General features: G+C 47.1%; 1 protein-coding gene and 1 non-coding gene across 2 annotated transcripts in view; both read right to left on the bottom strand.

The window, feature by feature from the left end:
* The window catches only part of LOC138243449 (trichohyalin-like), a 140,977-nt gene that overhangs the window by 6,100 nt on the left and 110,554 nt on the right, over positions 1-24,323 (bottom strand). The gene's annotated exons all lie outside the window — the stretch shown is intronic.
* Positions 19,916-19,987, bottom strand: trnae-cuc (transfer RNA glutamic acid (anticodon CUC)). The gene has a single exon. It is a non-coding gene; the product is annotated as a tRNA-Glu (tRNA).

The raw sequence follows: 24,323 nt of genomic DNA, 5'->3' as shown, positions 1-24,323 counted from the left end.
TCTTCCTTGCTCATCTTTACCAAGGGCGCCAATACTTCTGGAGGGCCCTGTAGAGTCCCACTAACACTCTGAGTGTCCAATGGCAGTTCAGACATATATGGGACCCCTGTGTTCAGAATGAACCTTTATACCACCTTATTTTTAGATAAATGTAAAAAACTGTAAAATCATTTAGTCCATCCTGATTCTTCAGTAGTGAGTCTAAAATGTCACATTTCATAAAAACTTTTTGGGACTCAGCCACCTGGCTGGGAAATCTCTGTGTTGTATAGTTTCAAACCGCTTAGAAACTACTACAGTGTGGATCTACTGTGATCCACACTGAAGAGAATTAGCATGATGTTAGTTTAAAAACAGTGAAACTGACAGGGTGGAGGAACTGAGTCTCTTTAGTCTGAAGGGAGTGTCCCACACTGACAGGGTGAAGATAGTGAGCCATATATATACAAAATATTCAACATCCTCAGTGACAGTCAGTCATCATTAAAGACCAGTTAGATAATGAAACCTCAGAGTTCTTCAGAATTTAACACTGAAGCTCAAAGCAACACTAAGACTTAAAATCAGGAGTGGAACGCTCTACTGTACACAGAGGGGGGTGGGAGAGGGGAACAAGCTGCCCAGCGCTGTTGTTGAAGATGATACCCTGGCTTCTCTCCAGACACAGCTGGATGAGCTCCTCCAGTCAGGACATGGGGCTCTACTGTACAGAGAGGGGTTAAGGGAGGGAACAAGCTGCCCCCTCAAGACAGGAGAAACAGCTGCATGAGACCCTGGAATCATTACTAATTATGGGCCAAATAAATTCCTCTGTTGTTCATCTGTACTGATTCCTCTCTGGTATTATCAGCTGTACAATAAACAACCTCTGAGCAACAAACAGGAAACGATCATCTCTGAGCGTGTCTGAGCATCATGAATACTAACAGTGTGAATCCAATACCATCAGGACACAGTCAGGTTTAACATCAATCATTTTACCTTTAATAAACACCTTATTAAAATATTTAGTACATTCCAAACAGCTTGAGTTTACACTACCGATCTCTGATCCCTGACAAGAGAAAGTGAAAGTAAACCAGACCCTGTGTGTCTGACAGAGAGAACACACTCTCAGCAGACAGGAAGACACTTCTCCAGCTGCTGCTGTGCTCTGTGACAGAGAAGAGACCCTCAGTGACTCCCTTACCGACACTCTGACAGGCAGAACAAAAGAAAACTCACCAGGGCTGAGCGCTGCCATCTCTCTCTCTCTCCTTTTCTTCCTGCTGATGTGAGGTGGCGGGTTTCCTGTCCTCGCTGTGACGCTGCTCTGGCGCCACCTAGTGGATTCATAAAGTTAATCACCAAATGAACAGGTTCATCAGTAAGAGCAAAATAAAACACCAGAATACCCAGATCAACTCTTACCAGCATCCTTGGACACTGGGGTCCACACCCCTACTCTCACACACAGTGTCCTGGATCTGTACTGACCAGCAGTCGGGACACTGTGGTCCACACCCGTCTGGATCTATGAAGTCAATGAGGCGCTGCAGTACTGCACTGTCCCCGCCAGGGGGAGACAAGGCACCAGAAGTCAGAGGCCGGAGCTGAACTGCTTCAGGAGAGAGACAAATAGGGGAAACAGCAGGCCAGAGAGATCAGGAGAGCAGACAGGAGTCAGACAGTAGATAACGGACCTGAGCAGCTCATCGGCTTGTTCGCCCCTCCCACCCCTCTCTGTGTACAGTAGAGCCTCCTGTCCTGACTGGAGGAGCTCACCCAGCTGTGTCTGGAGAGAAGCCAGGGTCTCAGCTTCAACAACACGCCTGGGCAGCTTGTCCCCCACCCCTACCCCTCTCTGCGTACAGACCCCCTCTTAAACGCAGGTGCCTGAGCGCAGATTGACCCCGACCTCCCCCCTTGTCTGAGCCGCCCCCCCAGAGCCCGTGACGGTCTGGGGACGAGTACAGTTTGAGGACAATCTCCTCTCTTCCACCGGCTCCTCCAACGCAGACTCTCAGTCGGCTCTTCTGCAGCGTCAATCCCTCCCCAGAACCAACACAAACCACACCGCTGCTTCTCCGTTTTATTCATCTGTTCACAGAACATACAGAGACCGGGGGCTCCCTCCCTCACGAGGAACCCCAGGCCACGGCCAGGCGGAGAAAGGAGAGCGATCCAGTGGGGTCTGGGGATTTCGGACCAAGGGGCGGTCTGTCTTAGTCCTCTGGGCGTTACTGTGTCGAAATACTCCCTCCTGTCCTGCTTTTAAATTCGAATTTCCTTTTTCATTTAAATAAATAAATTCTCTTTTTTTTTAAAGCGTTTTGTTGGGGAGTTCTCTCTGCTGTCGAAATAAAGACTTAGGAAACACAAACAAAGACCTCAGTCGGTTTCAGGAGCGTGGGTGTTGTTGTTTTTGTGGGGGTGGGAGAAGGGAGTGAAACACGGATCGTTCCCCGCCCACCCCACGATCATTTCGCTCACTGTCATCGACCGATCGATTATACAACGACAAATCATAGAGAACCGTTCCAGTTCCTCACGGTGAAGGAAGAGTAGCACCACCTCCGCTCTCACTGAAATACTCTCCATCAATAAGACGCACGAGTCTCTCCGTCAATGAGATAGATAAATAAATAAGCCACGCAGGAAATCAATCAATAAACAAATAGAGCGATAAGGCGCCACGGGCGTTTCCGCCCACGAGTCCCGGACTCCCCTCTCCGGGCGGCAGCGGTCCGGGTCCGAGCTCGGGTTCGGGTCCGGCTGGCCGGTATGGGTATCGGTATCGGGCCGGACTCGAGGGCCTCTCCCGTCACGGTCGGACTCCACCCAGAAGGGGGGCGGGGGGGGGTTACAGGTCACAGGTCACAGGTCACAGGTCGGAGCTGCTGCTGAGGTACTGAGAGACGCCGACCAGGAGCAGCACCTCCCCGGTCTTCGTCCCCTCGGCCGCTGCCCCCTCTTCCTCCCCAGCCAGGAGGGGCGATGGCAGTGTGGGTGGGTGGGGCAACAGCAGCCCCTGCCATTCCTCCTGCCCCCCCTGCCCCTGCCCCTCGGGGGGGCAGCTGGTGGCGGGCAGCGCCGGTTCACACCCGGGCTCCTCGGAGGCGTAGATCTGGAGACACAGAGCGGCCACCAGCAGCAGGAGCAGCCGCCGAGCGGAGGCGCGGGGCTCGGCCGCCGGGGGGCGGTTCTGCACCTGGGGGAGAGAGTGGTCAGGGTCAGGTGGTCACGCTCGCTGGGGTTCAGGCTGCATGGTATTAATAATAACTCCTTACACTACTATAGCTCTTTTCTGGACACTCTCCACTCAGAGCTCTTTACAGGTCCTGGGGATCCCACTACCGCCACCAGTGTGCAGCTCTTTACAGGTCCTGGGGATCCCACTACCGCCACCAGTGTGCAGCCCCACCTGGGTGATGCCCCAGTCCTCTCCCCACACACCAGCTCCCGGTGGGGAGGAGAGCAGAGTGATGAACCCATTTCAGAGAGGGGGTATTAAGAGGCCATGATTGGTAAGGGCCAATGGGAAATTTGGCCAGGACACCAGTCCTAGCCAGTAGGACCTCGGTTTGACGTCTCATCCGAAGGACGGCGCCTGTTTTACGGTCTAGTGTCCCCGTCACTATACTGGGGCATTAGGACCCACATGGACCACAGGGTGAGCACCCCCTGCTGGCCCCACTAACACCTCTTCCAGCAGCATACCGAAACCAAAATTTTCCTGCAGCTAGGATCACACCTTCCCCCTTCTCTTAACGACAGACTACTCTTCTTCTAAATTTTCTCCATTCATTGGAAGTTTCATTCCACACCTCTCTGCACCCATTCTGACTTCACACCTCTTGATTGGCCTCTCTTTCTGTCCCCTGCTCCCGCCTCTCACTCCTCCTCTCTCTACATTACCTTTGCCTACTGCCCTGTCTCTCTCACACCTGAAGAAGGCTCCACGGCCGAAACGTTGTTTTCTTCTCTTTTCAGCTGGAATAAACATTTACTTGTTCCTTTAGATGGCTGTTTAGGTCATTTCTTTTTATTCTTGTTTGCCTGATAATGCCGAGATCATCTTGTCCTCACGTTCAGTGAGACGGCACCAAGTGCTGCATGTAATGACATTTGCCTTCAGAAAAACTGTGCAAACCTGTCTGAACACGTTTTGTGACCGATTCCTAACTGACATTGTGAATTTCGGATCAATTCTTTACGTCCCCCTTTTCTCTTTCAGAGGGTTCTATCTTCCAGTGTCGCTCTGGGCCTGCTAACATATTGATTATGCTAAGAGCCTGTAAATAGATTGGTGCCCGAGTTTGGTAGTTGTGTAGTGTGGACGAGCAGTCAAAAGCAGACGTCCTGTGTGCCTTCTAAGCCTTATTTCTTTGTTCTGGGTGTTTGGGGAAAATCTAAACTGCATTCAGGATGACTTTTACAATTTGCGAAAAGTTGAAGAAAAGTTTCAGAAGCTTCGTCAGTCTTCTGTGAACCAACTTGAGGCACCAAGGTAAGGTACATATGTTTAGGTTTTTCTCATGACCCTGAAAACACCTTTGTGCTTAGTTCTACAGCCCCGAGTTTGTGCAAACATGTTAAACTGAGAGGGAGCATTCTGGCTCGCCTAATTTTGTCACACTTTAGTATTTTTTTACTGTGTTATTGCTCTGTTTTTACTTTTCATTTGGTGTATTTTAAGTGATATAATGTGTGTAGCTGATTACACTTTGTATTTAGATTATATGACCAACTGATTTTGGATAGTGGGTGCAGGCTGTATTTTGTCTGTCTGAACAACAGCAGTACGATGAGAGATTCAGTAGAAATTTTCTGTGCCTGTTAAATGTATTTTAGTAAATACACAATTATGTTGCTTGTCAGCTGCTCAAGCCTTGGCCTAATCAGAACTCAGATTAGGTTTTATTATATTGTACTTGTGATTCTTTTTTATTTACTTTTATTGGCTCATCTTTGAAGTCAAATATGACGGCAGTAAAATAGCTTTTTATTAGGAGCGAAACTCTTTTATTTATGAAAGGAGATCAGATCCTGTACTTCTGCAGGACTGCTGAATACCCCCGTGTGGGCTCTGGGTGGGGACAACAATCCTACTGTCATGAAGCTTTGTGCGCAGGTATAGAACAGGTAAAAGAACAGAAGAGTGAACTCAATAGGCTGTTTGGAATAGAAATAGGTGTGTAAACACTGAAAACAGATTGTTACACAGCAGTTTCAGATGCAAAAGCAATTGAACAGCATGGCTGTTTCCAGCTTTCTCTTCGATGGGGACACTGCAGTAATCGAAGTTTACAGGACTTAAGCATGGGCAGACACAAAGGAGAAAATGAGGAAGACCAGGCTTCAGGCTTCAAGTATTTTAATTCTGGATGGAAGATGGTGCACTACTAGCAGGGTAGATCTGCTTTTTACCTTTGATACTGCCACAGGACAAGCTCTGAGAAGTAACAACAACAACAAAAAGTGAGTTCACTGCAGACAATATTGAGAGCCAAAATACATGAATAGAAATTAACTGTTAAATCTTGTTTGTCATGAACGACGTCGGTGTCTGTATTCTAGCAATTGCGTGGTGCAAACAAAACAGGTTTTGTGATTCAATTAACAGTTCCGCTTTATTAATTTTGCTTGTTGTTTTTAAAGTAATGACAACATGGTTTCATTAACAACAACAGAAACAACATGGAACCACTTTATCCAGTAAAACGTAGAATTTTGGAACCATCATGAAGCCCTTTTTAGAGGAAGATTACACTTTCTTTAATGAGCAATGCATAACTGATTTGTAGATTTGAATTAGCTCATATGTTTTTCTCACAGACGGTCAAGCGTACTGTCACTCTACAAAAGCACTGGTTTCCTTTTTATGTTGTATTTCAATGAATTATGCTCTCCCTTTCTCAAGACAAAATCAAAGCACTTTGAGCTGTAATAGAGCAGAAAGGGAGCGAGTTCTGTTTCTCACCATATATAGTTCTTATTATCAGTCTGTAATTCCTTTTAAATGGTCATTTTAAAACTGTTTACTTACTAAACTACTAAAAAGATGTTTTTATTCTGAGGTGATCAAAATTCCATGCAAGTTGTATCAGTTCAATGGTGTGAAAACAGTAGCCTGATTGTGTGGTAAGAGGCAATTCGATAGGTGAGTTACGTAACTTTGTAGTGCAGATAGTGTATTTTTGTAAGTGAATGTTGTAGCGGCAATGCTTGTTAATAAGACGGAATTAAGTGTTTCTGTGCTTTCCCAAATGAGGCCTCATCTCTCCCTTCATCTCTGTGGTGCAGCCACAGAGAAACTATTCATGCAGGCTGATTTAAAGATGTTTTCTTTTGATAAGGGACAGCTCCCAAATGGGGATGCACTTAGCTAAGCCTGGCTATCATGATCAATGGTCATCCATTGGCGCCTATCTGTCTAGGGAGTGCCAGTTGGACATCTGGACTGCATTCCTAAGTGTCAGGACTAAGTGACTCATATCTCACCTTGATCAACCAATCAGGGACCGGTAGGGCCGAGTAATCCACGTGGCTCTCTGATGCCCATGGAACTTTCAGTCAATGAACGAGCTGAAGTTCCTCCAGGTAAAAACAGGCAACACAGAGGGCCTGAGAGACTATTGTGGACTTTTCTAAAGGGAATTCAAAGGAGAATTCCAGGGCAGGACGGCCCAGGAGCAGAAGGCTCCCAAGGGCAGGACATTCTCGTAGCGCGCCTCCTGACCATCCTGAGACTCAGCCCGGACAACCACGGAATGGCCAGTGTGTCCGAGTGCCAGAACTTTCCTTTGTTCTAAGAGTCTAGAGCGGAGGTTGCCAGAGAGTAACCAGAGGATCCACCCGAGGTTAGCATCAGTAGCAGGCCTCATGAACAGGTCCGAACTGTGGACAGCTGCATCACTATTCAGAACTAGCGCTTCATCAGGAACGAACCGGTCTTCTTCCTGACCTGCTGGGACCCACAGTCATCTTTTCTCCTGTGCACAAACTGTGCTAGTTAAAGCCAACACTAACTAGCCGGTCAGTGAGCATCAGCGGCGCACCGTCGCAAGCCGCACAGCACAGCCTGGCACGGAGCCAGAGAGCGCGGATTGGACAGCAACAGCCTGCAACTGTTTCTTTGTGCCCGCAGGAGATCTGAATCCCCAAAGATTGGATGAGTATTCAACTTCAATGCATTACAGCTCGAGAATTCAATTGTTATCCCAACCAGTTGATATCAATTTAATTCCTAAGAGTTATGTACTTGTTTTGAGTATCTAATGTAGAAGTTGTAACCAAGTTCATTAACGAAACGGTCTAAATGAATGATATACTGAACGTATGTCCTCTTGATATATGTAACTCTTTGTAACTGACTGAATATATACCTTTTGTATTCTGATAACCCTCCCGATAAGATCTGTTAGGTTTATATGCATATTCTATGTATTAATAAATGTATCCTCGTGTATTAGTACCTGTGTGTGTGCGTTGTTTGAGTTATATCGCATGGTTGGATTCTAAGGCCATCAAAAGAATCATTTTGTGATTTACTGCTACAATTAATAATTGTCCCAGTAAATGCCCAAACCCTACAGAACTGGTGCCTTCAGAGAGCACACACTACAATGTAATGAAGGAGTATTTGTGTTGTTTGTATGCTTATTCCATTGAAGTAAGACAAAAGGCCAGTGAGATAATGGATTATCAATAGAGCAACAATAATGCCACCAGCTGGTGGAATTTGAAAAAAAAGCATTTTATTAATACAGACTGTAGTAAAATATCTCTGTCTATGTGTTGTTGTTGTTGTTGAGTTCTTTTATCTTGTTTCAGAAGACAGCCAGTCTAAAGTATTTCATGTGTCGATTAAAACTGAAAAAGCTTTTGGTTTACTTTCAGACAGAAAGTTACTTTTGTGTAACTTGAGGCAGCATTGTTGTCTGTGTTCTAGACAGCTGGGTTGCAGTGTTTCACTTGGGAGCAGAGGGGCAGTCTGTTAATTAGTCTTTATTTTATAAAACAACTTTTAGATTAAAAAATGTTGGTAAAAACAAAAGCTGGCAGCGCTGGGGCCCTGGGTTCAGTTCCAGACAACAGGTACTATCGGGGTGGAGTTTGCATGTTCTCCCCAGGTTTCCTCCAGCTGCTCTGTTTGTTCCCCATAGTCCAAAGACATACTGCGAGGTTAACTAGCTTCTGGGACAATTGGTCCTGGTGTCAGTGTGTGTGTGTTTCTGTCTGTGTATAACCTGTGATGGACTGGTGTCCCATCCAGGGTGTGTCCTGCCGTGCGCCTGTTGCTTGTCAGGACAGGCTCCAGCTCCCCCATGACCCTCTACTGGGAAAAACCACTTAGAAGATGAATGTATGGTGAAACAATAATGTCAGGACTTAAAACAAATGCATAAAACCATACAAATCTAGGTTAAAAAACATGAGCTGCAGAATTGTGGACGTACTGAAGTTTAGCTCCAGCAGGGAGGACAGGACAGTATGCAATGGTTGGATTTTTGGGGGGTGGGGGGGGGGTGGTTTTTATCCGATGCCTAACATCGGCAGTACGAGTTGTGTACTTGGAAATGAACCTCAGTTCATCTAAGAATATGGCCAGGTATAGAGCCCGAGGGAACTCCAGTGGAGAACTGCCTGCTAATATGTCTGACCCCCATAGAGACGATCCCAGAAAGGCAAGACTCCCACCAAGTGCAGCCTTGTAGAACCAGAGATGTCCAGTAATCCTCCACACAGCTCGCAGTGTCCCCTGACCTCCCAAGGCCAGACATAGCGACCAGTCTGCTCTGTGGTTTCCATCTGCTGCTGAAGCGAACGGGTTAGTGCTGTCGCAACCGCATCGAGGAAGCATGCCCAATGTGTTTCCCGAACTTTATCTTCCTGGGAAAGACGGCTCACGTCTCTGTCCAGATCAAAGGCTGAAAGTTAAATCTGTGGGGTGGACAGCGTCTGGTCTCGTGCAGTAAGTGTGCAGAACCGTCTTTATCGATTGCCGAACACAAGAGCATCAATTGTTCTGATGGGTCACGCACGAGTGAGTCCAGCCCCAGAGACAAACGGGCGAGTCTGATGTTAGTGAAATTGTCGTCTGTTGACGGCGCCTAGTCTCGTATCAGAAAGGCGTGCTGTTCACAGCTGTTGCTCAATGGATTACCGACATCTTGCCTATAAGTGTGGAATTTAGGGATTTCAGCAGGGTTTCCCATCGCCAGGATCTCTAACAGAAGGGATTTATAGGCTGTCAGGCACTCTTTGAACTTCTATACGGTCCACATCTTGAGGCTTACTTGAATGTGTTTGTCAAGGGTTCTAAATCGCCATCTATCAGAAACACCAGAAGCGAAGGATAAGATCCCACATCTATGAGTGTTTCTACCAAACTGTTCATAGAAGAGACAGCTGAGCTTTTTTAACTGTCCTATCTTCCAGTTTTTGGTGAATAAATTTGGTCAGAGTGTTTACGTGAGTATGTTTCTTTTCTTTTTTCGTAGCAAAAACACAAGCTTGGCAACCTTCACTATGTGTTTCTGTAACAGCTCATCCCATTAAGCCCCCTTACCTCTGATTAATCTTCATGAGTGCCACCTTATTAACGTAAATGCTGTGCAGCAACAGTGAAAACACAGCAGAACAGGTTCAGAACACTAGAATATTTTTTCGTGGGACAGTTACAAGCACTGTGCTGTAGCTTTGTTTAAATCAGAACAGCACATTTTTAAGATTAAAGAGGGATCCATGTTTGTTTTAGCCAATTACTATAAGTTCCACTTCTTTAACATAGAGTCATTGCATTTGTACTTTAATTATCATATGCAGTGGGTACAGAAAGTCACCACTCCCTTCAAAATGTTCACCTTTTATTGCCCTAAAATCCAGAAAGACGACCAATAAAACCAGACTTTTTCCAGTTTTATTTACAAATTGTACCTTGCAATATCCAAGTGAAAAATGAAAGCAAAATTAAAAAGCGGAAGAACTGGGAGAACACCCCCGAGTTAATACTTGCAGGAAGCACCTTTTGCTTGAATTACAGTCTTGAGTCTGTTTGGATACATCTCTGCCGGCTTTGCACACCTACAGGGAGGAATATTTGCCCGTTCCTCCTTACAGAATTGTTGTAATTACACAACAGGATGCCGTCACCTCCGTGCTTTACTGTAGGAATGGTGTTCTTTGGAACAGACGTACAGATTCACGTTCCGCCCAAAATTTGATTTTGGTCTCATCTGACCACAGCACCTTTTGCCACTTGGCCACAGAATCTTTAAGATGCTTTTTAGGAAAACATAAATGAGGCTCGATGGCTTCTTGCCACCCTCCTGTACGGGCCAGATTCGTGGAGCGCTTGTGATATTGTTGTCACATGCACACCAGTAGTTCAGGTGGGGAGCTGCGCCAGCACGCGTAGGCTGCAAAGGAACAAGTAGTAGGTTTATTCCCTGCTGAAAAGAGAAGAAAGAAAACCCAACGTTTCGGCTGTGGAGTCTTCTTCAGGTGTGTCTTTCTTCTCTTTTCAGCAGGGAATAAACCTATTGCTTGTCTATCACAATGACTAGTCTTGGCCATAAAGGCCTACAGCTCCTTCAAGGTTGCCACCAGCCTCTTGGTAGCCTCTCTGGTCCGTCTCCTTCTTGCTCGGTCCTCCAGTTTGGGGGGTCAGCCTGATCTAGGGAAGTTCTGGGTGGTGCCACACGCCTTCCACTTCTTAATGATGCTCTTGACTGTGCTCCACAGGTCACCTCAAGCCCTTGATCTCTTTTTATACCTGTCTCCTGACTTGTGTCTTTCCACAACTTCATCTCGAAGCTCTTTTGGAAGCACCTTTCTGCCCACAGTGGAATCTTTGCTTTGAAATGCACTTCCAAGCAGTAGAATCCTCTAGAAACAGCTGCTTCTATTCTGAACTAATCAAAATCACCACAGCTGATCACAGCTGGGAGCCAATTAGTTTGTTATGTGATCTGTAAGGTGATTGGTAATACCTGAGCAAGTTTATAAATCCAATTCAATTCAACTTTATTGTCATTAAACTTACGTAAGGTGCATAGTATAATGAAAAGTGTTTCTCATGAGTCACTCAGGTGCAGTATATAAGTAGGACAGAAGATAAGACAATAGACAGTAACACAATAGCAATAACAGTAACGTGTAATAACATAACATAAATAATGTAATCAAGTGATCAAAACTGTGCAAAATTCCGCAAACAGAACTTTTATATAACTTTTATATATATATAATATAACTGGACAAAAACAGTGCAGGGTAATTCTTGGAACAGTGCAAAAATAGTATGGTTAAAAATAGTATGGTTAATTAATAAATATTACTGCAATTGTAGTGCAAATGCAATTGTAAATGCATTAAGCTGAAAGTCCCCCCCTGATGCTGATAAAATGCTGCGAGAGAGATGTTTTCTGCTGGAGCTCCTTGCTGTTCTGCTTCCTTGCAGCCACTGAAGTGTTTCTTGGTGGTCAAGGATTCTGGGGCTGGTGAATCACCACCTGGGAGCACTGCCTGTCACTGGAGGTTGCAGTTTCCATTTAGACGCTGTTCACATCTCCACAGAGTTTCTCTTTTTTTCCCCTCTATCCTCTTCCACTGTACAGTATTAACATCAGGTGCCAATAAATAAGGCTGAATGCTCACACATCGATCCTCATCACTAGAATCATGCTTTGCAATATCAAGCTTATATATATATAAACACACATTTGTCCGAATCTCAGCCTTAACTCGCAAACATAACATACATGGGTTGGCCCTTTGTGTGGTCTTCTTGATAATCACGTTTTGAGAGTTTTGATTTGACTTTGGAATCCAACACACAGTCAAAGTCTGCTGTTACAGAAGAGAATCACAGCAGAACAGATATTATTAGTGACCACGGAGACCGTGGATGACTGGGTTGTGTTTTTGTTTTATTTTCAGCTGTTATTGACTAATTTCATAAACTTTCAAGTGCTGCATTTAAACCTTGTGTACAAATAGAAAAATGTACGTCTTAACATACAATTAAACCATTTTCATGTGCAGTTTCGTTTTCATGTCTGAAAACTAAATCAGATTTTCTTTATTGCATTAAAAATTTGTAGCATTTTGGCCTTGAGACCTATGGCAAAAGGGAGTATTATGTACTGAGCACCAGAAAAACATTATGTATATTTTCTTTAGAGAAATGTAGTTTTTGGAAGTTGATTTTTTTTGGTGTCATGTTGATTAATTGATCCTTCATGACTGACTGTTAAGCACTGGAGGGACTGAGACTGTGACAGAGGCACTAAATCACCCTGTGAGGTTAGTGAGAGGGGCTTTGTGAGAAAGCCGCCTGGTCATTTGAAAAGCCAGCAGAAGGCTGAGGCACAGCTGGTCTGGCTGAGTAATTAGTGGTCACAGGGAGGGAAACTCCATGGGAGGGAAAGGAGTTGGGACAGAGGCTCCGAGTGGAATTAGCCACTCCTCCGGGCTAATAAAGAGGCTTTTGGTCTCAGGGTTGGGCTCTAGTCTGCAGGGAGGGAGAGAGGGAGATCCAGGGAGGAGTTCTCGCGAGCTGGGATGGGATTGATTCCCAGGCCAGTGAGACTCGGTAATTGAGGGAGGCTGGAGAAAGTACAGCATGGTCTGTGCTGAGGGCTGTCGCAGGTGCAGGACAGGAGAGCGGCGTGGCAGGTCACTGGCTCGGATCGGTGGGAATGGGGAACAGGCTTGGCCAGCTGGAACAGGGCGTTGGCACCTGCAGGAGAGGGGCATCGCTTGGCACAGCTGCAGAGTGTGAGAACACAGCTGTCTTGAGAAAGCTGAGGTGCTGCTGGAAGAGGTGTTAGTGGGACCAATAGGAGGTGCTCATATTAACGCTCCAGTATAGTGACGGGGACGCTATGCTGTAAAAAGGCGGTGTCCTTCGGGCGAGACGTAAAACCAAGGTCCCGATTCTATCTGGTCATTAAAAAGCCCAGAGAGTAGGCTGTTCCTGATGTTTGGGCCAAAACTTCATTAATCAGTTCTCCTCCACACTGATAGCTCATCCAGGTGGGACTGCACACTGAGGGGGGGTGCAGGGGATCCCCCTGACCTGTCGAGTGCTTTGAGTGGAGTGCCCAGAAAAGCGCTCGATACAGGATCATTATTTTCTGGAGGAAAGACCAGTGGAAGAAAGAAGACTGTACAGTTTGGGTTTGAAAGAAGAAAGACATCATTTAAAAATCTAAATGTTGAGATTGATTAGAGTTAGCATGCCCCTATAAATAATTATATCTTTATTTATTTTGGCTCGAGTGATGAGGTAGTTTTGCATGTTTGTTCTCAGAGCCAGTGAAGATCAAAAAAGGAAACAAATATTCGCCATTTGTCAAGTGACCAAAGCCCTGCTTCCATCGGCAGACCATTGGAGACCGGACGATGCCTGCAGGTGGTCGCTTGTCATCTTGGGTCTTCACACCCAGCAATGTCAGTTTTAGCAGGTTTCGATTTATTAATATGGGATTAAATGTACAATGCAAAATATAAACACAATACTGAGAAAAAGGATCCCATGTTTTTCATCTCTAAATTTATATCTTCTCCCTCCAACACCCCCCCCCCCCCCAAGATGATAGTCTATGCCCTATTCCTCATATTCTCCCAATTCATCACACTCAGGAAACTTGGAGAGAAATCGGACTCAATGAGTGAATGACACTGGTGACCAGTGCTATTATGTCATCAGCTGCCACTTTCCAAGACCTTCCAAGTTCCTCCACCGGCATTGTGGACCTGGCAGAGCAAAAGACAGTTCTGAAATCCTCAAATACAAGGTCCTGTTGGCACAGGCAAACACGGTCCCCCTCTGATGGGCCACAGCCTAGATCGATGACGAGATCTGAGTGTTAGGGCCTTGGCAGGAGAGGCCAGCTCCTACTGAACTCAACATGTAGAGACTGATGTTGACCTGACTGCACTGCGCAGTTCCCAGCCCTCCCACGGTGCTACAGCTTATTTGCCAACTTTCCTTCGGGACAACACATCCTCAGCGGTACTGTGCCACTTGCTGTGCTTTTTACTCTCCAGAGCTGAGACCCGTTGAACACTTGTTCTGAGACTTTCTGACTTAGAGACCATTGAACAGGCGTCTACCTGTCCAGGTTCTACAGAAGGAACGGAAGAGTATCCCACAAGACAGCACGTGCAGCCAGGTGCAGTTCTTACACTGTGGGTGTAAAGTTTGTGTTGTATCTAACGGTTTCCACACATTAGTAGTCTGCCACTTCCACCGAAGGTACCCTGTTGATCAGACATTTTGATAGCCGATTTTAAAATGTGTCATGAATTTGCCCATCATTTCTGCTCAGTAATATATCGGTGCACAAAAGATCACACACTGAACACAGTACTGTCCCACTGTGATTGCTCACTCAACACAGTACTGTCCCACTGTGATTACTCACTCAACACTGTACTGTGCCACTCTGATCACATTCATATTTTCAGAAGTCCTAGTTAATACACTATCAAATCCTCTCTGTGTGCATCCGATACTTGTTCACAGACCCCTTATAAACTTAATTAAGCAAAGTCTACCTTTTCTTCATCCATGTTGACTCTCCCCTAGGTTCGTATTTCCATATAGGTGATCCTCTAGATCTGATCATTGATTATAGCTATGGAAATGTAATAGAACTCAGACTTATTGGTCTATATTTACTTGATTTCAGTTTTTTATAGATGGGCAGTACAGTAGGCATTTTACAGTACTTGCACGTTATTAAAAATGAGAAATAATTCTGTCCTCTTAACATTGTGAAAACAGTGCAATTATAGTGGTGTATATTTTTATTATGCCATGTAGCGATAGTTTCTGCTCTTCTGTTTTAACAACCTGGTAAATAATTGCTGTGCTGTGTTCGCCATGTTGTTGTAGGAATAGACCAGCCTGAGAGCTGTACGGTGTTCCACTCGTGCTTCAGCATCTGTGGTCTGGTGTGCCCAGATCGTATAGTAATACTGAACCCAGGAAGACCCTTGAGACCAAGGAAATGCTCTTTCCACTGTTTGATGCGTCGACATGACTGGAAAACACGATGAAAATATTCAGTCTTGAGCAAGTCAGCTGTAGGAAAGGCCTTGGTTTTAAGCGACCTAGCTTAGATAACGAAGCAAAAAAATCTGACTGGTTTGTCTCCAGCAAAGCTCTCTGCAAACGTTTGCCCTTTGAAAGCAGCTGAAGGTTTTGGGTTGCGTTTTTCAGGCCTTTATAAAGAAAAGACGCAGTAGGTGAAACTGCTGGGCAGTCAAGTGTGGAATGAATGTGGTGACTGGGTAAAGGACCTGAGACCTGGAGTCTTCTGTCCATAAGAGGAGCAGGTACTATAGTCTGAGGGAAAGGGGAATTCAGAATTCTTACCTGTTCAGTTCTCCGCCCATTTTTTGGAGTAGATCTTGAACACAATCCCAAGAACTTCACAGTTCACAGCAAATGGTGTCCTGATGCTCTTCCCGCGGGTCTCGGAGGAGAGGAGGCGGCCGGGAGGAACTCTTGTAGTGGCTCAGTCGAAGGTGCAGCGTGTTCTGAAACTGCCCTCTCAGCCATTCGTGCTGAACACACTACTGTGCCACTCTGATCACACACTGAACACAGTACTGCCCCCCTCCGATGACATGCTGATCACTGTACTGGGCCACAGTGATCAAACAGTGAACACAGCACTGTGCCACTGGGATCACACACCGAACACTGTACTATGCCACTGTGATCACACACCGAACACACTACTGTCCCCCTGGGATCACACACCGAACACACTACTGTCCCCCTGGGATCACACACCGAACACACTACTGTCCCCCTGGGATCACACACCGAACACACTACTGTGCCACTGTGATTACTCACTGAACACAGTACTGTCCCCCTCTGATAACAGTACTGTCCCACTGTGACAACACGCTAAACACAGTTCTGTCCCACTGTGTCTGTATGAACCCGTCTCTCTCAGTGCAGTGTTCATGTACTGGAGTGTCCAGTCAGTGTGTCTGTATGAACCCCTCTCTCTCTCAGTGCAGTGTTCATGTACTGGAGTGTCCAGTCAGTGTGTCTGTATGAACCCCTCTCTCTCAGTGCAGTGTTCATGTACTGGAGTGTCCAGTCAGTGTGTGTGTATGAACCCCTCTCTCTCTCAGTGCAGTGTTCATGTACTGGAGTGTCCAGTCAGTGTGTCTGTATGAACCCCTCTCTCTCTCAGTGCAGTGTTCATGTACTGGAGTGTCCAGTCAGTGTGTCTGTATGAACCCCTCTCTCTCTCAGTGCAGTGTTCATGTACTGGAGTGTCCAGTCAGTGTGTCTGTATGAACCCCTCTCTCTCTCAGTGCAGTGTTCATGTACTGGAGTGTCCAGTAAGTGTGTCTGTATGAACCCCTCTCTCAGTGCAGTGTTAATGTACTGGAGTGTCCAGTCAGTGTGTGTGTGTGTGAACCCCTCTCTCTCTCAGTGCAGTGTTCATGTACTGGAGTGTCCAGTCAGTGTGTCTGTATGAACCCCCTCTCTCTCAGTGCAGTGTTCATGTACTGGAGTGTCCAGTCAGTGTGTCTGTATGAACCCCTCTCTCTCTCTCAGGGCAGTGTTAATGTACTGGAGTGTCCAGTCAGTGTGTGTGTATGAACCCCTCTCTCTCTCAGTGCAGTGTTCATGTACTGGAGTGTCCAGTCAGTGTGTCTGTATGAACCCCCTCTCTCTCAGTGCAGTGTTCATGTACTGGAGTATCACCTCTCTCTGTGTGTTTCTCGCGAGACTGAGTGAATGAGTGGGCGGATCTTCGGTGGGTTTGATCGTGTTTCTTTGTGTTTTTCTGTCTTTTTTGGGGAAAAGCGGGGTTTATTTTACTCGACGCCACGGTGTGAAAATCTCCCCTGCGGAGTTCTGTCCGCTTGAGAGGTGCGTTCTTGCGGTCGGGGAGGTCGTGGGCTGCAGGAACCTCAGGTCCGCTTCCCGCATGAGTGGAGGGATAGTCATTTTCCTGCAGTCTACCGATCTGGCAAACACCCTGGTGGAGAAGGGAGTCGTCCTGGATGGCACCTTCAGCCCGGTCCTGCCTCTCGCGTCCCCGGCTCGAAAGATCACCTTCTCCAACGTGCCTCTGTTCATGAGGAACGAGCTGCTGGAGAGGGAGCTGTCCCGGTACGGACAGATGGTCTCTCCGATCAGGACAGGTCTACGTCATCTTAAAAAACCCCACAGAAGAGATCAATGTGGCCCTTAAATTTCGGATTGACAGCTGTGACTACGTTGTATTCGTGACATCGGAAGTGCTTCAGGTGCGGGAGCGAGGGGCATGTGGTGAAGAACTGCCCGGAGATGGAGGACGAGGAGGCTGGAGGGAGCGGAGCAGCGCAGGGAGGCAGCGGTGGAGTGGGCGTGTGACACGCTGGGACTAAACTCACGGCAGTGTGTAGACAGGTATCTTAGTCAGCTAGCTGGTGTTGGGGGGAAATGTCTGTACTGACTAGTCGTAACATCTAGACACCAGGCCCAGCTGTCCGCGCTCCCTGACACTCCCTGGAGGGCTCATCTGGGAGTGCTGGATGACGTCCAGCCTGCCTGGGGTAGCCTCTACAGATTTCCCCTCAACAAGAGGACTGGTGATCTGCAATGGAGGGTCCTGCACACCATCCTGGGGGTCAACTCGTTTGTGTCGGTTCTGGACCCGGCGGTGTCTGACGCCTGTCCCTTCTGCGCTCAGAGGGAGACGGTGTTCCACTGCTACAGCGCCTGCCCCCGCCTGTCGCCCATGTTTGCCGTACTGATCTGGCTCTTCACCAACCTTGGCCTGGCCTTCAACGATGTTATTTTCGTGTTTGGGGTGGGTCATACAAAAAAACGGAAAAACTCAGACCCTCCTCGCTAATTTTCTGCTGGGCCAGGCCAAACTCGCCATCTACAAAACTCGAAAAAATAAGATCTCTGGTTCCGGGTCTGTAGACTTGGTGAGGATGTTTGAAGGGTTGGTGAAGAGCAGGATATCGTTAGAATTTTTGTTTGATAAATCTCGTAATGACCTCGGAACCCCATGTGTCTGTGTCCCCAGGGGAAGTTCACCACGGCCAGCGATGTGGGCGTTCGGGGTGTGTGTGTGTGGGTGTGTGTGTGTGTGTGTGGGTGTGGAGGGGTGACACCATGTGTCTGTGTCCCCAGGGGAAGTTCACCACGGCCAGCGATGTGTGGGTGTTCAGGGTGACCCTCTAGGAGATGCTGAGGCTGTGTAAGGAGCAGCCCTACGCCTCCATGACAGACGAGCGGGTGATCGAGAACGCTGGAGAGTTCTTCAGAGACCGGGGCAAGCAGGTAACAGCCACACCTGTCCAGGAGTACCTGTACCTGTCTCTCTCTCATGTCCTGCAGGCTGACCTGTCTCTCTCTGGTTCCAGGTGTACCTGTCGTACAGACTCACCCGTCTCTCTCCTATCTCCTGTCCTGCATGCTCACCCATCTCTCTGCTCTCTCCTGTCCCCAGGTGTACCTGTCCCGGCCGGAGGTGTCTCCCCCGGTGTGCAGGAGAGACGCAACGTATTTTTTTCCTTCTTCGCCGACTACTAATGTTGTACATAGCGTACGGGACAGATTGTTACACTAATATATGGAGACGTTGGTGCGTTCCCCGTCTGCGGTCCTCGCGCCGCCTCTGGGCGGCGCCGGCGTGTCAAAGGCTCTCGGGTTCGTCTGGTTCTTGTCGTGAATCTTTTTGTAGAAGTTTTAATAAAGTAACATTTTCAGATAACTGGGTGTCCTGTTCTGCTTTCTGCACCCCGAGTGATCGACTGCCCCTGCTGCTGCCTGGAAGTCATCAGTTAAAGGGTATCTGCTTCAACAACAGGGCTGTGCGGCTTGTTCCCCACCCCCGCACCTCTGTGTACAGTAGAGCCTCCTGTCCTGACTGGGGGAGCTCACCCAGCTGTGTCTGGAGAGAAGCCAGGGTATCAGCTTGTTCCCCCCTCCCACCCCTCTCTGTGTACAGCAGTGCCTCCGGTATCAGCTTCAACACTGGCTGGGTACAGAGAAGGGAGAGCTGGCGAGGAGCGTGGCTCTAATTCCTATGGGAATTTATGAGAGACTTGTTTTCTATCTTCTGTGAGAGAGCACAATCACTAGGCATCTAAAACTGTACAACTCCAAGGTTTAGAAAACGTTTTTACAGAAGCTATCCAGACAGTTTGGGGTCATGCGTTCGTTTGACCCAGCTGGGGATTCTGTATGACCCTGACAGACACTGATTCCAGGTGAGAGATTCACACTGAGGTGACCCGTCTCCAGCTGTATGACCCTGACAGACACACTGATTCCAGGTGAGAGACTCAGACTCAGAGACTCAAACTCCATCTGGCTCCAGTCTGGTGGCGTGTCGTCCCCTAGCGTTAACCCACAGTGGACACTCCATCTGGCTCCAGTCTGGTGCAGTGTCATCCCCTAGCTTTAACCCACAGTGGAAACTCCATCTGGCTCCAGTCTGGTGCAGTGTCGTCCCCTAGCGTTAACCTACAGTGGACACTCCATCTGGCTCCAGTCTGGTGGCGTGGCGTCCCCTAGCGTTAACCCACAGTGGAAACTCCGACAGGTTCCCATCGCTCTGGCCGGCATTTGTTTTTCATCCTCGTTGTTTCAGTCGTGACAAAAGAACCAGAAGAACTGGACGCTTGCACTGAAGCCCGATCCCACTGAAACTGCTCCGAGTTCCTCATTCTTATCACTCGCTATTAAATCCCGCTAGTTAACTCCATGTGGCTGTTGGGTGCAGCCCTCTGCGTCCCTGGAGCAGCTGGGGTTAAGGGCCTTGCTCAGGGGCCCAACTGAGTCAGATTCCTCTGCCGGCTGCGGGATTTGAACCGGCAACCTTCCAGCCAACGGAGCAGATCCTGAGCCACAGAGCCATCGCTCCGCCCCAGAAGAGGATTGACATTCCCTGACCGGGAATCGAACCCGGGCCGCAGCGGTGAGAGTGCCGAATCCTGACCCCTAGACCACCAGGGACGCTACAGCGACACTTGACCGCACAGCTGAAAGATCACTCCCTGTAGCGCGACAAGCTTGCAAAGCCCCATGAACACCTTTTCTATCTCTTGTCTCCCCGCAAGAATCACATTATAAGACGCCGAGACGCTGCAGAAAGACATCGACGGGCGTCCTCAGCCGAACACAGATTTCCAGATCATTGCGTCCGACTCCACAGAGGACAAGGCGTCTGCTCTTAATGTGGAGGCGAGCTTCAATCTACGACGAGGTCAACATCGGATCTTCCGTTTACCTCTTCGAAAGGGAGGCTCTGGCCAGCAAGCACATCGAGCTGCCTTCCCAGCCAGGGGTACCGGCCATGCTGACAACTCTGCAAGACTCCGTCCAGCTGGCGAGATAGTGAGGTATCGGGTATCTGAGATGACGATGTGGGAGTACGAAGTGGTCAAGGTCATGAAAACAGTCAAAGAACTCAAGGACAACTTTGTGAAGGCTTCCGGCAAGTTCATGTCGCCGAAGGAGATGCTCGAGAAAAACAAAATTTACTTCGAGACGATCGAGGACCGGATCATGCAGCTGATCAGGCTGTCCTCCAACTGCCTGGCGTGGCTGGAAAAGATCGCCCTGAAGCCCAACGCTCTGTCCACGGCTGCCTACATCGAGCTGCTCATCCGCAACGAGAAAGAGGAGGCCCGCATCGCCGAGCTGCGCAAGATGAAACAGCACGTTCCACACCGCCCGAGAACTCCTGCAGGACACTGAACACGTTCCACACCGCCCGACAACTCCTGCAGGACACTGAACACGTTCCACACCGCCCGACAACTCCTGCAGGACACTGAACACGTTCCACACCGCCCGACAACTCCATCTTGCGTTAAATCTCGAGTAAACCAAAACACAGAATAATGTTCGGGTTTCGTAAAATAACTGTTCCTAAAAGTTAAACTGAAATAAAATAACTTAGTTCTACTCAATCCCTTAGTTTTAAAATCTACAAAAATCATTTTAAATTCTCTAAATTCAAAGCTTTCCTTTCACCAGACCTCTAGCCAGACTGATGTTGGCCTCTCTCTCATGCTGTCGGGATAAAGCTGCCTTTCAAATCAATCGGCATCCTGCTGCGACAGATGATTTAATGTCCAAAGGGGAAAGTGTGGTTATAGATTATAAAGACTGCAGGACACCTCAGGGTTTGCAGACACAACGGTCAGACGACAGAAGGCAGTGCTGCCTTTCCTGACCACATCTCCTTAGCAGAAGATCTGAACACAGATCAAACGCTTCTAAGGAACAGTTCTCAACACGTCAGTGTGAATTTCAAATCGCATTTCAATGTTTTTTGTCTGGCTTCTGTACATCGCAGATCCATACGCCGGTGAAAAATGAAAAATACCTTTCCTCCGAGTGACCTGTCGTGCTCTATTTCTGGGTGACCTTGGACATCATCCATCTGTAACGAACGGTGTTGACTTCTGACGATTCTTGTGCACTCTCACAAGACAGAGGCTCCGGATCCAGGAACGCCTGAGGGGCGACGGAGAGGAATCCACTGTCACACACAGCAGTGACACAGGCACACGCAGTCACATGGGGACACCACAAGGGAACTCACAGCAGATGATCGCTCAACGGCATCGCAGCCGAAACACGGGGTCGAGCCCAGAGAATTTCACAAGGCACTCAAAGCCAATCAATCACTCTCTTTTCTTGAGATCATGTTAATGGAGGTTCCAGGAGAGAACATCAGAGCAGGAACAGGATACCCCCGTCCCCACAGTGTGACTGTTCCCGCCAGAGCCCACAGACCACACTCATTCCCCAGCACAAGTCCTGGACTGGAAGACAAGAACCGGGGCAAACCAGTAAGTTACTGCTGATCACTACTTAATAAACTTCAAGGTTTAACGGACAACCTGCAGATCTCCTGTTTTCAGTTTTTATATCGTTTTTGTGAGTCACACATCCAGAACACCCTTTCATAACGCATCTGTACACCCTGTTCTTGCATTTCTTTGGTTTAGTTTCTGCTCACTTCCCCTGGAGTGAAACACGCCTCCGAAATAAGTGTTTATAAAACTTTCATTTCTCTTTACCTGAACCCAAATAAACCTTCAAGAATACATCATCATACAGAGCTTCAGCACAGCGTATTTCCTGTCATTTATTTTTATACCATATTACTGTATTTGATGTGTCATCTAAACCGAAGCAAACCTCGAAAACACGTCTTTACAACATTGTTTGTCAATTTTAGCAGTGGTGATGCAAACCTCCAATATAGACGGTTTGAAAACGTCGTCTCTGTTCAGCGGAAGTGCAGCAAATGTGTGAATCGGTTTTTAGTTCATTTATTGATCAAACTGTTTCTATCAGCCCTGGATCTGACATGAGCCGCAGCGAAACCGGAGCCACTTCGACACACCGGTATCCTACAATTTCATTAAAAAAACACTTGATATTTACTTCAGAAGGAGGAAATACAAATATCAGCTAAACAAGCCGGCTAGTCAAAGAAACAGCACATTTAAACCAACAAAACTACAATTTCACTCAAAATGTCAGACGCCAACTGAAATTAAAGTGGCCTTCGAGATCAGTTCAGTGAGCTCAATAATAAACTTTTACACCAACAGACCCACAATTTCACCACAAACACATGGAGCTTGTGTCTGTGAAGGTGAAGTGTGAGACGATTCTGTCATCAGGAGGGAGGGCCACAGCAGTACAGCAGAGAGAGCCATCACTGTTACCCACATACTCTCACACCGGTCCCATGTAGAACTGCTGTATTAAACTGTCTGGTGAAGAGACGCGTCTGAGACTTCTCATGATCAGGACAGGTCACGGTAAACATGCAGAAAGTGATGGTGAATTCTCGTTTCGCCTTTCTCTTATTTACTCGTTGTCAAACATGCCAGTCTGTGTTATTGTGCGTTTTGAAAAGTGGTTGTCGATTTCTTTAAATGTTTCATACAAAAATGCTATTTGGAGAGTAACTAATTAGATATTCCCCTTGACTGAGGATGTGTACAGTCATCCATCAGGACTGGTACATTTAAAAATGACAGGAGAGAGCGCCACCTACAGGCGAAAGGCCACATCACAGCAGCAACATGTGAACAATAAGACTTTTACACCCAAAAACCACAATATCTCCACAACCCCATAAGCACAATGATAAAAAGACTTTTACACAATTTCACCACAAACCCTCCCTGAGCACAATCATAAAGAGACTTTTACACAATTTCACCACAAACCCCCCGAGCACAATTATAAGACACTTTCACACAACTTTACCTTAAACACCCCGAGCACAATGATAAACAGACACTTTTACACAATTTCACCACATTCCCCCCGAGCACAATAATAAAAATACAGTTTTATACAATTTCACCACAAACCCCCAGAGCACAATGAAAAGACACTTTTACACAATTTCACCACAAACACCCCGAGCACAATGATAAAAAGACACTTTTACACGATTTCACCTCAAACAGCTCGAGCTCAATAAAAGACACTTTTACACAAATTCACCACAAACCCCTGGAGCACAATAATAAACAGACACTTTTACACAATTTCACCTCAAACCCCCCAACCTCAATGATAAAAAGACACTTTTACACAATTTTATCTTCGACACGCACATCACATTCTCTCCACTGCACATATTTCCATACCTCCTCCCTCCTCATCCAACTTCTCTGGTTCCCTTCTCTCCAGCTTCTCTCTTCTTGACTCAGCATCCCTCAACAAACTAGTTACACGCATGAAACCCACCACATCTATTTTAGATCCCATTCCCACCACTTTATTCCAGTCCTGTTCTTCTCTCTGTCTCATTGTCCTCAATATTATACATGAATCCATGAGCACTGGTGTTGTACCAACGGTCCTCAAAACTGCTGCCATTACCCCTGTGCCAAAAAAGCCTAACATGGCTCTCGACAATCTTAATTTTCACCCCATCTCCAACTGACCCTTTCTTCCTAAAAGTCTAGAACGTGCTGTCACACTCCAGTTACATCACCACCGATCATCTAATAGCTTCTGATTCTGGTTCCCTCCCTATACTCATCCTTCTTGATCTCAGTGCCGCTTCTGACACTGTTGACCATGACATCTTACTTTCTCGTCCTGAGACTGTTTGGAGTTTCTGACACTGCCCTCAAATGGTTCAAATCTTACCTCACCGATTACTGTCACTTTGTCTCTCTCAATGGGTACAGGTCTGAAATTGGTCTTGTCAAGTCTGGTGTTCCTCAGGGCTCAATACGGAGCCCCTTGCTCTTCAGCATTTACATGTTCCTACTTGGTCAGCTTTTAAGATCACATGGCCTCA

This window comes from Lepisosteus oculatus, chromosome 14 (assembly GCF_040954835.1).
Source record: "Lepisosteus oculatus isolate fLepOcu1 chromosome 14, fLepOcu1.hap2, whole genome shotgun sequence".
In the NCBI taxonomy this organism is placed as follows: domain Eukaryota; kingdom Metazoa; phylum Chordata; class Actinopteri; order Semionotiformes; family Lepisosteidae; genus Lepisosteus; species Lepisosteus oculatus.
This window is presented reverse-complemented; position numbering and strand designations above follow the sequence as displayed.